Here is a 13,092-nt window from a genome sequence, read left to right as displayed (position 1 = left end):
GCACTCATCTCACATGCTAGTAAAGTAATGCTCAAAATTCTCCAAGCCAGGCTTCAGTAATATGTGAACCGGGAACTTCCAGATGTTCAAGCTAGTTTTAGAAAAGGCAGAGGAACCAGAGATCAAATTGCCAACATCCACTGGATCATCGAAAAAGCAAGAGTTCCAGAAAAACATCTATTTCTGCTCTATTGACTATGCCAAAGCCTTTGACTGTGTGAATCACAATAAACTGTGGAAAATTCTGAAAGAGATGGGCGTACCAGACCACCTGAGAAATCTGTATGCAGGTCAGGAAACAACAGTTAGAACTGGACATGGAACAACAGGCTGGTTCCAAATAGGAAAAGGAGTACGTCAAGGCTATATATTGTCACCCTGCTTATTTAACTTATATGCAGAGTACTCTCATGAGAAACTCTGGGCTGGAGGAAGCACAAGCTGGAATCAAGATTGCCAGGAGAAATATCAATAACCTCAGATATGCAGATGACACCACCCTTATGGCAGAAACTGAAGAAGAACTAAAGAGCCTCTTGATGAAAGTGAAAGAGGAGAGTGAAAAAGTTGGCTTAAAGCTCAACATTCAGAAAACTAAGATCATGGCATCCGGTCCCATCACTTCATGGCAAATAGATGGGAAACAGTGGAAACAGTGGCTGACTTTATTTTTTTGGGCTCCAAAATCACTGCAGATGGTGACTGCAGCCATGAAATTAAAAGACGCTTACTCCTTGGAAGGAAAATTATGACCAACCTAGACAGCATATTAAAAAGCAGAGACATTACTTTGCCAACAAAGTTCCATCTAGTCAAGACTATGGTTTTTCCAGTGGTCATGTATGGATAAGAGAGTTGGACTATAAAGAAAGCTGAGCACCGAGGAATTGCTTTTGAACTGTGGTGTTGGAGATGACTTTTGAGAGTCCCTTGGACTGCAAGGAGATCCAACCAGTCCATCCTAAAGGAGATCAGTCCTGGGTGTTCATTGGAAGGACTGATGCTGAAGCTGAAACTCCAATACTTTGGCCAGCTCAGGCGAAGAGTTGACTCATTGGAAAAGACCCTGGTGCTGGGAGGGATTGGGGGCAGGAGGAGAAGGGGACGACAGAGGATGAGATGGCTGGCTGGCATCACCGACTCGATGGACATGGGTTTGAGTAAACTCCAGGAGTTGGTGATGGACAGAGAGGCCTGGCGTGCTGCGATTCATGGGGTCACAAAGAGTCGGACACGACTGAGCGACTGAACTGACTGAACTGATGATACTCCACTCACAACAATGGACAGATCATCCAGACAGAAAATTAAGGAAACAGAAGCTTAAATGATACATTGGACCAGTTGGGCCTAACCAACATCTAAAGGGCATTTCACCCCAAAACGATGGAGTCCACCTTTTGCTCAAGTGTACATGGAACATTCTCCAGGATAGATCACATCCTGGGTCACAAATCAAGCCTTGGTGAATTTTAAAACACTGAAATCAGTTCAAGCATCTTTTCTGATCACACACTGTAAGATTAGGTATCAACTACAGAAAAAAATTATAAAAACACAAACACATGGAGGCTAAACAACGTGCTTCTGAATAACCAACAGATCACTGAAGAAATGAAAAAGGAAATTCAAACTATGCCTAAAAACAAATGACAATGAAAACACAACAACCCAAAGTCTATGGGGTTCAATAAAAGCAGTGCTAAGAGGGAAGTTCATACCAATTCAAGCCTACCTCAAGTAACAAGAGAGACATCAAATAAAAACCCAACCTTACACCTGAAGCACCTAGAAAAAGAAGAAAAAAACCCCTCAAAGTTAGTAGAGGGAAAGAAATCATAAAGATTAGAGCAAAAATAAAGGGAAAAGAAATGAAGGAAGCTATAGCAAAGATCAGCAAAAACTAATAGCTGGTTCTTTGAGAAGATAAATGAAATAGACAAACCATTAGCCAGACTCATCAAAAATAAAATAAAGGCAGGGGGAGAAGACTCAAATCAATAAAATTAAAAATGAAAAAGAAGTTACAACAGACAGCACAGAAATACAAAGGATCATAAGAGACCACTATGAGCAGCCATATGCCAATAAAATGTGTACTTAATTGGCATAACTGAAGGTTCATAATTGTTGTAGGTACCCCATTTTTTCTTAATGATTGTGAAAAGTTGGTCAGCCAGTGTAATAAGGACATGTTTATATAACTCTGACCAACTTAGACTGTCTTTTGACTAGACTAGCCAAATACTCATCTAGGTTCAAATCCTCCATCTAAGAGGTGTAGTTAAGCAAAGGATCATTTTGGTGGTTAGAAAATGATTTAAATGTCAAGTCAGAATATTGCTTTAAAGTTTTTTCAAGCATTTCACAATAGTTCAGAATTAATTCATCTGATCTTTTCTTGCACTGTTGAATCTGTCCAGTATACATTTATTTGAAAAAGCTCTGGGATAAGTTTGAGTAATTTCTGTGCTAATTCCTTGCATTTAGTGCAAGCCTGTGGTTCAAAATCCATAAAGGGATTTTCCCCTCCTGCTTTATTTATTCATTCCCTTGCTTTGTTTTCAGAAACTAACAACTGTATTCAGTTCAGTTCAGTTCAGTCACTCAGTCGTGTCCGACTCTTTGCGACCCCATGAATCACAGCACGCCAAGCCTCCCTGTCCATCACCAACTCCCGGAGTTTACTCAAACTCATGTCCATCGAGTCGGTGATGCCAGCCAGCCATCTCATCCTCTGTCGTCCCCTTCTCCTCCTGCCCCCAGCCCCTCCCAGCATCAGGGTCTTTTCCAGTGAGTCAACTCTTCGCATGAGGTGGCCAAAGTACTGGAGTTTCAGCTTCAGCATCAGTCCTTCCAATGAACACCCAGGACTGATCTCCTTTAGGATGAACTGGTTGGATATCCTTGCAGTCCAACAGCTGTATTAGTTGATATATTAATAGATTTGAATACCCACTGCCATAAGACTGGGTGGTTAACTCAAATTCCTTAGCAAATTCCAATTCATCCTGACTTAGCTAAGGCTAAGCTCTAGGTTCTGTTTGGGTCCAGGGTGTGTACATAAGGACTAAGGACAGGTCACCTCTTCCTATGAAAGGCATCTCCTTAAAGGGAACTATAATCACTTCTGATTTTTAAAATTCTCCTTTGCTGGAGAAAGGGGAGCAGCAGGAGGCTGAAGAGTTGGAGGAGAAAAAAAAGATAGTGTCTGGGCCAGGCAATTCAAATAGAAGAAGATACATGGGAGGAACAGACAGAGAGTACTTCTAGTGACCTTTTTAAATTCTGATATAGTTTCAAGCAATCTTGTTGGTTTCCTGCAAAGAAGTTACTCCATCATTTCCTCTTTTAGAAACTTCTAAATATAAATCAAAATACCAATCCATTCAGTGTGTTGATCTTATGGCCAGCATTATCTAACTTATGTGCAAAAATATCAATGTTGGAATATCAAAAGAACCTCAACTTGGCCATTTTTGGGGTGACATCATCTTTAGTATAATTTTCCCAATTAACTAGGTACTTGTAAGTATGATTTTTATTGTACATAACCCTGGACAAAGTGTTAGTTAGAGGTTGACTTTCTGATGGCCCTTACTTACGTGTTTGAGAGGTGTTATTTCCCATTTTAAAGTTGAATTTGCCAGGGATAAAATTTACTAGTGAAATTGTGTGGTGGACTATTGTGCTGCTTGAGAGTTTATCTCCTCTAGTCATCACTCTCTACAGAGTCATTTCAGCCCTCTTACATGTCTTGGTTTTTCCCTCGGCAGCTTAAGACCAACATGGGTGGTTGGATCATTGAATGCAATTGTTATTTGTGATCCCCGATGAGCAAGTGGTTTAATTAATGAGTGGGTTTCCCTGTGGGACCACTGCACAGTATGAGGACTCTGCCTCCACCACTCCTGTAAAGTTTTCAGTTGCCTGAGAAAGCCAGAACCTGCTAGGAGTCTTGTCACTTTTCTTCAGAGCAAAGTCCTCGTATCTTCCCTTTTATCTTGACAAATTCTACTAAGGCAGCTGAATTGAGGAAGATTGCCAGATCAGCCTCTTACCTAACCACTCAGCCAAGACAACTGTCTCCTACAACGGAGAAAACTCTGAAATCTTTTAATCAAGCCCGTCCCCCCAGTATCTTTCACCTGGGTAGGTATTCCCTGGTAACTTTCAACCAGCACCACCACCACCCCCAGTTTCCCCTGGAAAGACTCACCAGTATCTTTCAACTGGGAGGGGGCAGATATCTGCTATGCAACACCAAATAAAGCTCAGGATCATCACCCAGTATGAGAGATCCAAGAACCAGGACAGACTTACCCAAGTTTCTCTGGACTTTCTGAGGAGGCAGATGGGCACAAGGGCCGCTGCTGCTACAAAGACTCCAGTCCTTCCCAGAGTTCAGGTGAAGGAGAGAGGTCCACTGTGGGTCCTTCAGGGTCACTGAAGAACTTTCAACTTAAAAAATGCACAATGTAAAGGCTGTGAGTTACATTTTATTTGAGGGCAAAATGAGGACTGTAGCCCTCAGACAGCACTGCAGACAGCTCTGAGAAACTGCTCCAAAGAGGCAGGGTGGGGCAGGGAGGATCGTTTTGGTGAAGGGGGAATACATGCAATCAAGCAGAAACTTTTTTCCCAGGTTTCTGCTATTCACGAGGAGCAGGTGTCACCATGAAGGATTTTAATGCTTTTCTAGATATGAGTATATACAAGAATTGGGTTCATAATGTTGCTCCTGAAAGTATCTAACTATCTGAAAGCCTGTTCTGCCAGTTTTCCCAGAGCACAGAGTGCCTCATTTCTGCTATCTTGAGCTCCTTGCAGCGGGGTGTTGAAAATCAGCAGCTGAAGCAGTACATATTTCAATAGTCCTTGAAGATGTCAATAGTGAGTTTCTACTTGTAGTTGACAAATGAAATCATTTTGTATGATTTCTTCCGGGACTTGAATTCTTTGGTCACTACATTTTTGAGATTCATTCATGTTAATGCATGTGGTTGTAATAACTAATTTGTTTTCACTGTATATGATACTATATTTTGTGAATATTCCAAAATATATTTATTCATTCTTCTCTGCAAGTGTCTTTGTGTTGTTATTTCTAGTTTACTTCCTCCTTACCTACCCCTGCTTTTAAAAATCATTCTGCTCTAAACATTCTGGTAGGTGTTGGAGCACAAGAGCTTCTCTGAAGTGTTAACTTGAGGGTTGGAATTGCTAGGTGGTAAAGCAAGCACATGTTTGACTTACTAGGTATGCTTAACTTTGTTCAAAGTGTTTGTTCCCATTTACTCTCCCATTAGCAGTATGTGAGATTTTTTCATCCTTCCATACCTTGCTGTTGTTCATTCGCTAAGTTGTGTCTAACCGTTTGGGACCCCATGTGGTGAAGGCATGCCGGACTTCACCACAACTTAGTCAATGCTTGTTTTCATCTGATTTTTAATTTTTGGCAGTCTGGTAGGTATAATGATATTTCACTGTGGTTTCAATTATATTTCAGGTTCCTCTTATGATTTTATACCTATTGAATGTTTTGCCCTTTTCTGGTTGATGCATAATTCTTTGCATACTCAGGATACTTTTTATCAACTATATATGCTGCATATATTCTCTCACTTTCAATCTTTTAATTTTTTTGACTTTGTATTTTGAAATGTTTCCAACATATGCTATAGTGCAGAGAACAACTGAATGAACTTGATTCACCCATCATCAAGCTTCAATTACCACTACATAACTAATCTTGGGTCAACTAGCCTATCTATTGTGTACACCCTGGGTTATTTCAAAGCAAAGTCCAGACATCATATCATTTAATCTGTAAATATTTCAGTATGAATATCAAAGTGATAAGCATTTTTAAAAAATGTTTATCAGTTTTCAGAACACTGAGTTGATTTCCTTGTATCTCTGTTACTACACAAACTATTTCCCCCATATCAAAATCATATGGATTTGAACAAGCTTAATGAATTTTATCTACTGCATAGTCCACAGAATTCTCTGGGCCAGAATACTGGAGTGGGTAGCTGTTACTTTCTCCAGAGGATCTTCCCAACCCAGGGATTGAACCCAGGTCTCCCGCATTGCAAGCGGATTCTTTACCATCTGAGCCACCAGGGAAGCCCAAGAATACTGGAGTGGGTAGCCTGTCCCTTCTCCAGTGGATCTTCCTGACCCAGGAATCAAACCGAGGTTTCCTGCATTGCAGGCGGATTCCTTACCAGCTGAGATACCAGGGAATCCCCAGGTTTCAATGACACTAACATAATTACTCATTTGGCTTAGAATATGCAAAGAATGGCCTCAGTATAGCAATGCCACCAACCAGAAAATTTCATTGTTTTTACAGTTCTTGTTCTTGGGGTGCAGGATGCCGAGTTCCAAATTACTGCATTTTCATGTTACTTGAAATAGTTTCTCTCTGCTGATTATACCACCACTGGAAACAAGATTTGGTTTATATGTTTCTTTAAATTTTTTTCAATTGATGTGTAGTTGATTTTACAATATTATATTAGTTTCAATTGTGCACAAGAGTGAGGCAAATTTTTATAGATCATAGTTCTTTTAAAATTATTACAGGAGATTCCCTGGCAGTCCAGTGGTTAGGACTTGATGCTTTCACTATAGTGGCCTGGACTCAATTCCTGATTAGGGAAATATGATCCTATAAGCCACGCAGTGTAGCCAAAAAATAAACAAAATAAAGTTATTACAGAATAGTGGCTATATTTCTATGTGCTGCACAATATATCTTTGTTGCTTATTTATTTTGTAAGTAATAGTTTGTACCTCTTAATTGCCTACCCCAATCTTGCTCCTCCTCCCACTCCTCTCCCCCCTGGTAACTGCTAGTTTCCTCTATGTATGAGTCTGTTTCTGTTTTGTTACATTCATTCATTTTATTTTTTAGGTCACACACATAAATGATAGCGTGCGATATTTGTCTTTTCTGTCTGACTTATTTCACTAAGGATAATATCCTCTAGCTGCACCCACATTCTTGCAAATGGCAGAAGTTCATTCTTTTTTCTATGGTTGAGTAATGTCCCATTGTGTGTATATCTATCATATATTTATTTATTTGTCTGTTGATGGACACTTAGGTTGCCAACTTTCATGTCTTGGCTATTGTAAATAATGCTGCTCTGAACATTGGGGTGTATATGTCTTTCGAATTGGTGTTTTCATCTTCCTCAGATATACCAAGGAGCGGAATTACTGGATCATATGGAAGTTCTATTTTTGCTTTTTTGAGAAATCTACATTCTGTTTTCCACTTCCATTGGTTTATATTCTTACCAACTATGTATGAAGGTTCTTTTTTCTCTACATCCTCACCAACGTTTATTATTTGTGATCTTTCTGACAGACGTGAGGTGGTATCTCACTGTGACTTTTAATTTGCCTTTCTTTGATGACTATCAATGCTAAGCATCTTTTCATGTGTGACACCTTGTTTTATTTATTTATATTGAGGTATAGTTGATGTACAGCATTACATAAGTTTTAGGTGTACAACATAGTGATTCACAATTTTTAAAGGTTACATTTTACTTACAGCTATTACAACATATTGGCTATATTCTCTGTCACTAGTTTGTGTGGTGGTATTTCAGATGTGAAGTGGTATTTCATTGTAGTTTTAATTTGTATTTCTCTGATGATTAGCCATTTTGAGCATCTTTTGATATGCCTGTGGATATTCTTGTTTCTTTTTTAAAATTTTTTGATGTTGCTTTAATTATTTTTAGTCTTGTAAAACACTTACATGGTTACAAACTCAAATTGGCAAAATAAGATATTAAAGAAATCTAGCTTTCTCTCCACCACATTCCCTCTTCCCCAGGAATCTACAGAAAGAAAGAATCTAGCTATTGCAGTTAGCCTTGGGACTTCAAGTGATACTCATGGTCTTCCTTTTCTAGGCACTTTGATTTCCCCTCTAGTATTTTTCCTGAGAAGGCTTCTCAGGTGGAAGGTAGCAGGGCCATGTCATGATGGAATCCTTGGTCTAGTTCCCAAGCCAACTGTCAGTTCCAACAAGGTTTTGTGCATACAATGTTCTCTCAGAGATCCCCTTGAATGTTTTAATCCAGTGCCAGACCACCTGCAAAGAGCCTTGATACATATATAATGCTGGAAGAGATTGGCCTGGGATCAGGTCATGTCCCTCTTGCCTTCTTTGCCAGAGATAATAATTCATCTCATTACTGGTTCGTTTTTGTCCAGACCAGAGCTTTACACAAAGATTTAGAACCCTTGAGAACCTTGTGGTCAACATGTGAACAGTGAAATTTAAATTTAATCTGGATCCAGGTGGCCTCCTACCTACTCTAATTTGACTGTGAATGCATCAAAATGATCCCCACACAAATTTTAACTCACTGCATATACTTGTCAAAAATAGGAAAAGAAAAAGGTCAGGTCCATTGAAACCATGGGTAACCATTGGTTAAATTCATTGCATCTGAAACCCAGCTTCACTAATCAAGGTTATTTTAATTGTTGCTAAGAAATACTCTTGTATATCCTCCAAGCATTGCATGGCTTAAACAATGAGATGTTTCCCTGTGTTATTCTCCAGAACTTGGAGTCAGCTGTGTTTAGTTCGAGCCAGTTAAGTCTGGATCAGTTCAGTTCAGCTCAGTTACTCAGTCATGTCGACTCTTTATGACCCCATGGACTGCAGCACGCCAGGCTTCCCTGTCCATCACCAACTCCCAGAGCTTGCTCAAACTCTCGTCCATCGAGTTGGTGATGCCATCCAACCATCTCATCCTCTGTTATCCTCTTCTCCTTCTGCCTTCAATCTTTTCCAACATTAGGGTCTTTTCCAATGAGTTAGTTCTTTGCATCAGGTGGCCAAAATATTGGAGTTTCACATTCAACATCAGTCCTTCCAGTGAATATTCAGGACTGATTTCCTTTAGGATTGACTGGGAAATGAAGTTTCAGTGACGTGAGACCCAGATGTGTCTTGCAGGATTTTGAGGAGTGGAGTATTTCCACTTTGCTGGAGGATGGCTGGAGAGGACTGCCTCCACAGGGAAGGTGCCCAAATTACCAACAGAACCTTCAGGGCCCCTGTGGGCTCAGGGCCCAGCTCAGCCACACACTTCCTGGAGCTCTCCTCTAGATGCTCCACTGGGATTCCCAGGCTGGACGGCATGCACTTCAGAGGGTTGATGTCTTTGAGAAAGGGGTTGGCTATAGCCCCAACCCCAGCCTCCATGGCAGGGGCACAGGCAGCTGCCAATGGAACCACACACTTGGCCACTGAGTTCAGAAAGCAGCAGCTGTGAACACAAGTAGAGAGGAGCCCCTCCCCTGGACCTGGGTGTCCCGAGGAGGCTTGCTGAAGGCTGGTCTCCACCAGGAGGTGCCTAGGGAGACTTTCCAGCTGACCAGCACCCCTGACCACCCACTCCACCCTCACTGATGCCTGCCCTGTGCTGAGTGCAGGCAGGCCTGGCCAGGGGGGAGAGGTGGCTATGTAAGCAGAGAGCTGGGACCCAGCAAGGGTCTGGTTAGACAGAAGGACATGGGAGGCAGCTTGGGAGTGGAGGGAGGGAAATTGAGCTCTGTGGGAGCACGGGTAGGTTTCCCAGAGGTGGCGATGCCTGGGCTGTGCCTTAAAGACTGAAGCAGAGATCAAGTCAACGTTTCCAGACTAGGGCCTGCACTTGCACTAGACTGAGGGTGGGAAAGCCTGGTGTTGGTGAGCAAAGAAGAGAGTCTGGAATGGGCAGGAGGCCTGAGGGCTCAGGGGACCCCAGAGGACTGGAAGACCTTAGAGAGGAGCAAGACTTCCTGCCCTGAGGGGTGGGGAGCCCTAGGAGGTGGTAGGCAGAGGAATGGCCTGGTTCATCCACGGCACTGGCGGGATGGGTGTGAGGAGCCTGGTGCCCAAGGTGCAGAAGCAGCAGGGTCAAGACCAGCTGGCATGGAAGAGGGGGACAAGCAAAGCTACTGTCAGGAGCCCGTGGTGCGGGCCCAGGAGCCAAGGCCGGACAGCACTCACCAGAGGAGCTGAGCAGGGCCCCACAGAGCTTCAGGAAGGCGGTGGCAAGCTTCACGGCAGGCTGGGCTCCGTGGATGCTCCTAGGACCAAAGTTGCTCTTCCTAGAGCCTGGCCCTGGGCTTCATGTACCCCGTCCTCACCCCTCTCCAGAACCAGGGCCTTACTCCCTCCTCCTGAGAAATGCACTGTTTGCTCAGATAACAGGCAGAGCCCTGGCCAACTTCCTGCTCAGGCCAGTGGGTCCTAGGAGACCTGGACCCCCACCCCAGCCCAGGTCTCAGGGGCTTCTTGGCAGGGTCTCCTGGGCCAGAGGGCGGGGCCCTCCTGTGAGTGCAGGAGCAGAGGTGGTGCTTTGTCTGCACGAGGCCCACCCAGGCCTTCACCTGTCTGGAGAGCTCTCTAGCCTGACACCATCTGGCCTTCAGTAGTACTGTGGGTGTGAAAGGGACAGGTATGTGACCCCAGTCCTTTCCCTTGCTCTCAGACCATAGAAATGCTGTGCAGTGGGGGTCCTTGTGGCTCCTTCCAGTCCTGGGGAGGCTAGGGAGGTTGACCAGTGGGAAATCTGGGTAGCCCTTCAGGTGTCCAGGTCTCACTGCTGGCCACCTCGCTGGTTAGGGCCACAGAATGCTACTAAAGCAAACAGAAGGATGCCAGACATTTTTCCATCTTTGAAATCAGTCGACATACTGAGGGGTTCCTCCTGGAGTCCTCACACATCTGTGACTGCAGAGAGAGTGAACAAAACATTTAGCCCCATTGACACTGGTGCATCAGAGGGACAATGACTTTTCAGGGAATGTCTTAGAATACCCCCATCGTGGTTACAAGTGGGTCTTGACCTTTGCAGCCTGGAGGGGTCTCTGGGCCCCTTTCTTGATAGTCACCTCTGCAAGGTGCTTCATATTCTTCCTCCTGCAGGCACTGCATGACTTGGTATTAGCCCAGATGAGCGTGTGCACATTCACATGGTCTCACACTCCTTTCTCCCATTCGTCCTTGACTGTTTTGTTTGGGGATTTTTTTTTTTTTTTTTTTTGCAGCAGGGTGGGAAAGGCAGATGGCCATGGCCATCTCCGGAGCCCGAGCCTCATCTTCTCAAGGGGACGCCTCCTGAAAAGGTGAGGCTACCATTTTCTACTAGCCAGGGTAACTACCTCCCCAGCAAGCAGAGGGTGCCAGAGGTGGGGTAAAACCAGAGGGATTTCTCTATGAAACTCAAGGCCTAAGGGTTTTCCAAATTGGATACTGGTTCCCAGGTGAGTGGAAACAATAGCACAAGTTGTGTAAGGAAAACACAGACACAGTTGAGAGATTTCTCCCAATTTCAAACCAAGGAGATTCTGTCTTTGCCCACCTTCCTCTTCCCCATATCAGCATGTCTCCTGCCATTTTCTCAGGCCTAAGGACAGGGGCATGGTGTCCCCTCCCAGGAGCACCACCTTTTCTTGGGATGGAGAATATGTGCCCTGAGGAGAATCTGCTGGGGCAGAATTGTCAGTAAAGTTTCTTCAATGTGTGTGTGTGTATGTTGGGAGCATGGTGCTGGTTGGTGCTAGAATGCTCTTACATGCCCTCTTGTCCCTTTGAGACCTGGGGTACATGGGTCTTGCAAGAGCATGTATGGTTCATGCCAACTTGGGGTTGGGGAGAAATGTCAGTGGTTCCCAGGGGTCCCAGATGGCTCAGGGCCACCCACAGCCAAAGTGTCCTGACCCGCTGTGGGCCAGCAGTGGTGGGCATAAGGGGTCCCTGGCCTGGGAGAGCCACATGGAAAGACTGAGGAGGGCTGAGGTCAGACTGCCATTTGCTGTGTGGACTTGAGTCATGGCTTCGTCAGTTGATATTTGGTTGTGGGGATTTCAGAAGGGACTACACTCCTACAGATGGCCAACTGCTGACTTCACCCAGACCCCTTTGTCATCTGGTGGTCAAAGAGCAGCCTTACCTGTAGAGCTTGGAGAGTACAACTTAGCATGATTCCCAGTTGGAACTGGAACATGGCAGAACTTGGTGTTAGTGGGTCCTCAGAGTCAACATAACTCCTAAACCATTTCACAGTTCTGGGGCTGCATCTAGGCAGCTTTCTTTGAGATACACAGGCTACAGCCCAGTCCCTGAGGACCAGAGTCAGGAAGTCCTGACTCTCCCTAGGAGGCCACATCTTTAGCTTCAAGAAACAGTGGGTTTCTAGAAGGAAGAAAAAGATGGGCCAAGTTCCCTATCAGGGAAGGAGAACTCAGCTCCTCTGCTTCTCACTCCAGCCTCTCCTAAAAGAGAGCTCCTGCCAACCAGTTCCATGCCTTGGGTAGTTTGATGGCGGGTCCCTCAGTGGTCGGCCCACTGCTCTTCCTCTTCTTCCTGGTGCCTATTTTTCACCCAGTGCTGACCTTCTCTGCCCCTTAGCTCTTCTCTCTCGCAGCTATAGGACCTGGAAGTAACCCCTTAGGCCTGCGATCTAGGCTCTTGGCTCCAGTCCAACATATCAGACCTATGAGTTCAGGACTCAAAGTACTCCGGCATTTTGTTTTTCTTTGCCATTTCTTCTCACTGAAGCAAGGCAGAATTGCTTGGGTTCTTGGCCAAAACCCATTTAATGGCACCAAAGGGGCAGCTAACTTTTTCTAGTACTTTATCTGATCTTCTGGATCAAATTAATCAATGAGGACTAGGACCTAGCCTAGACCATTCAGGTATGACCTAAATCAAATCCCTTATGGTTATACAGTGGAAATGACAAATCGATTCAAGGGATTAGATCTGACAGACAGAATGCCTGAAGATCTATGGACGGACGTTTGTGACCCTGAACAGGAGGCAGTGATCAAGACGATCCCCAAGAAAAAGAAATGCAAAAAGGCAAAATGGTTGTCTGAGGAGGCCTTACAAATAGCTGTGAAAAGAAGAGAAGTGAAAGGCAAAGGAGAAAAGGAAAGATATACCCATTTGAGTGCAGAGTTCCAAAGAATAGCAAGGAGAGATAAGAAAGACTTCCTCAGTGATCAGTGCAAAGAAATAAAGGGAAAGAAATAGAATGGGAAAGACTAGAGATCTCG

The sequence above is a fragment of the Cervus elaphus genome, chromosome 9, assembly GCF_910594005.1.
Source record: "Cervus elaphus chromosome 9, mCerEla1.1, whole genome shotgun sequence".
NCBI classification, from domain to species: domain Eukaryota; kingdom Metazoa; phylum Chordata; class Mammalia; order Artiodactyla; family Cervidae; genus Cervus; species Cervus elaphus.
This window is presented reverse-complemented; position numbering follows the sequence as displayed.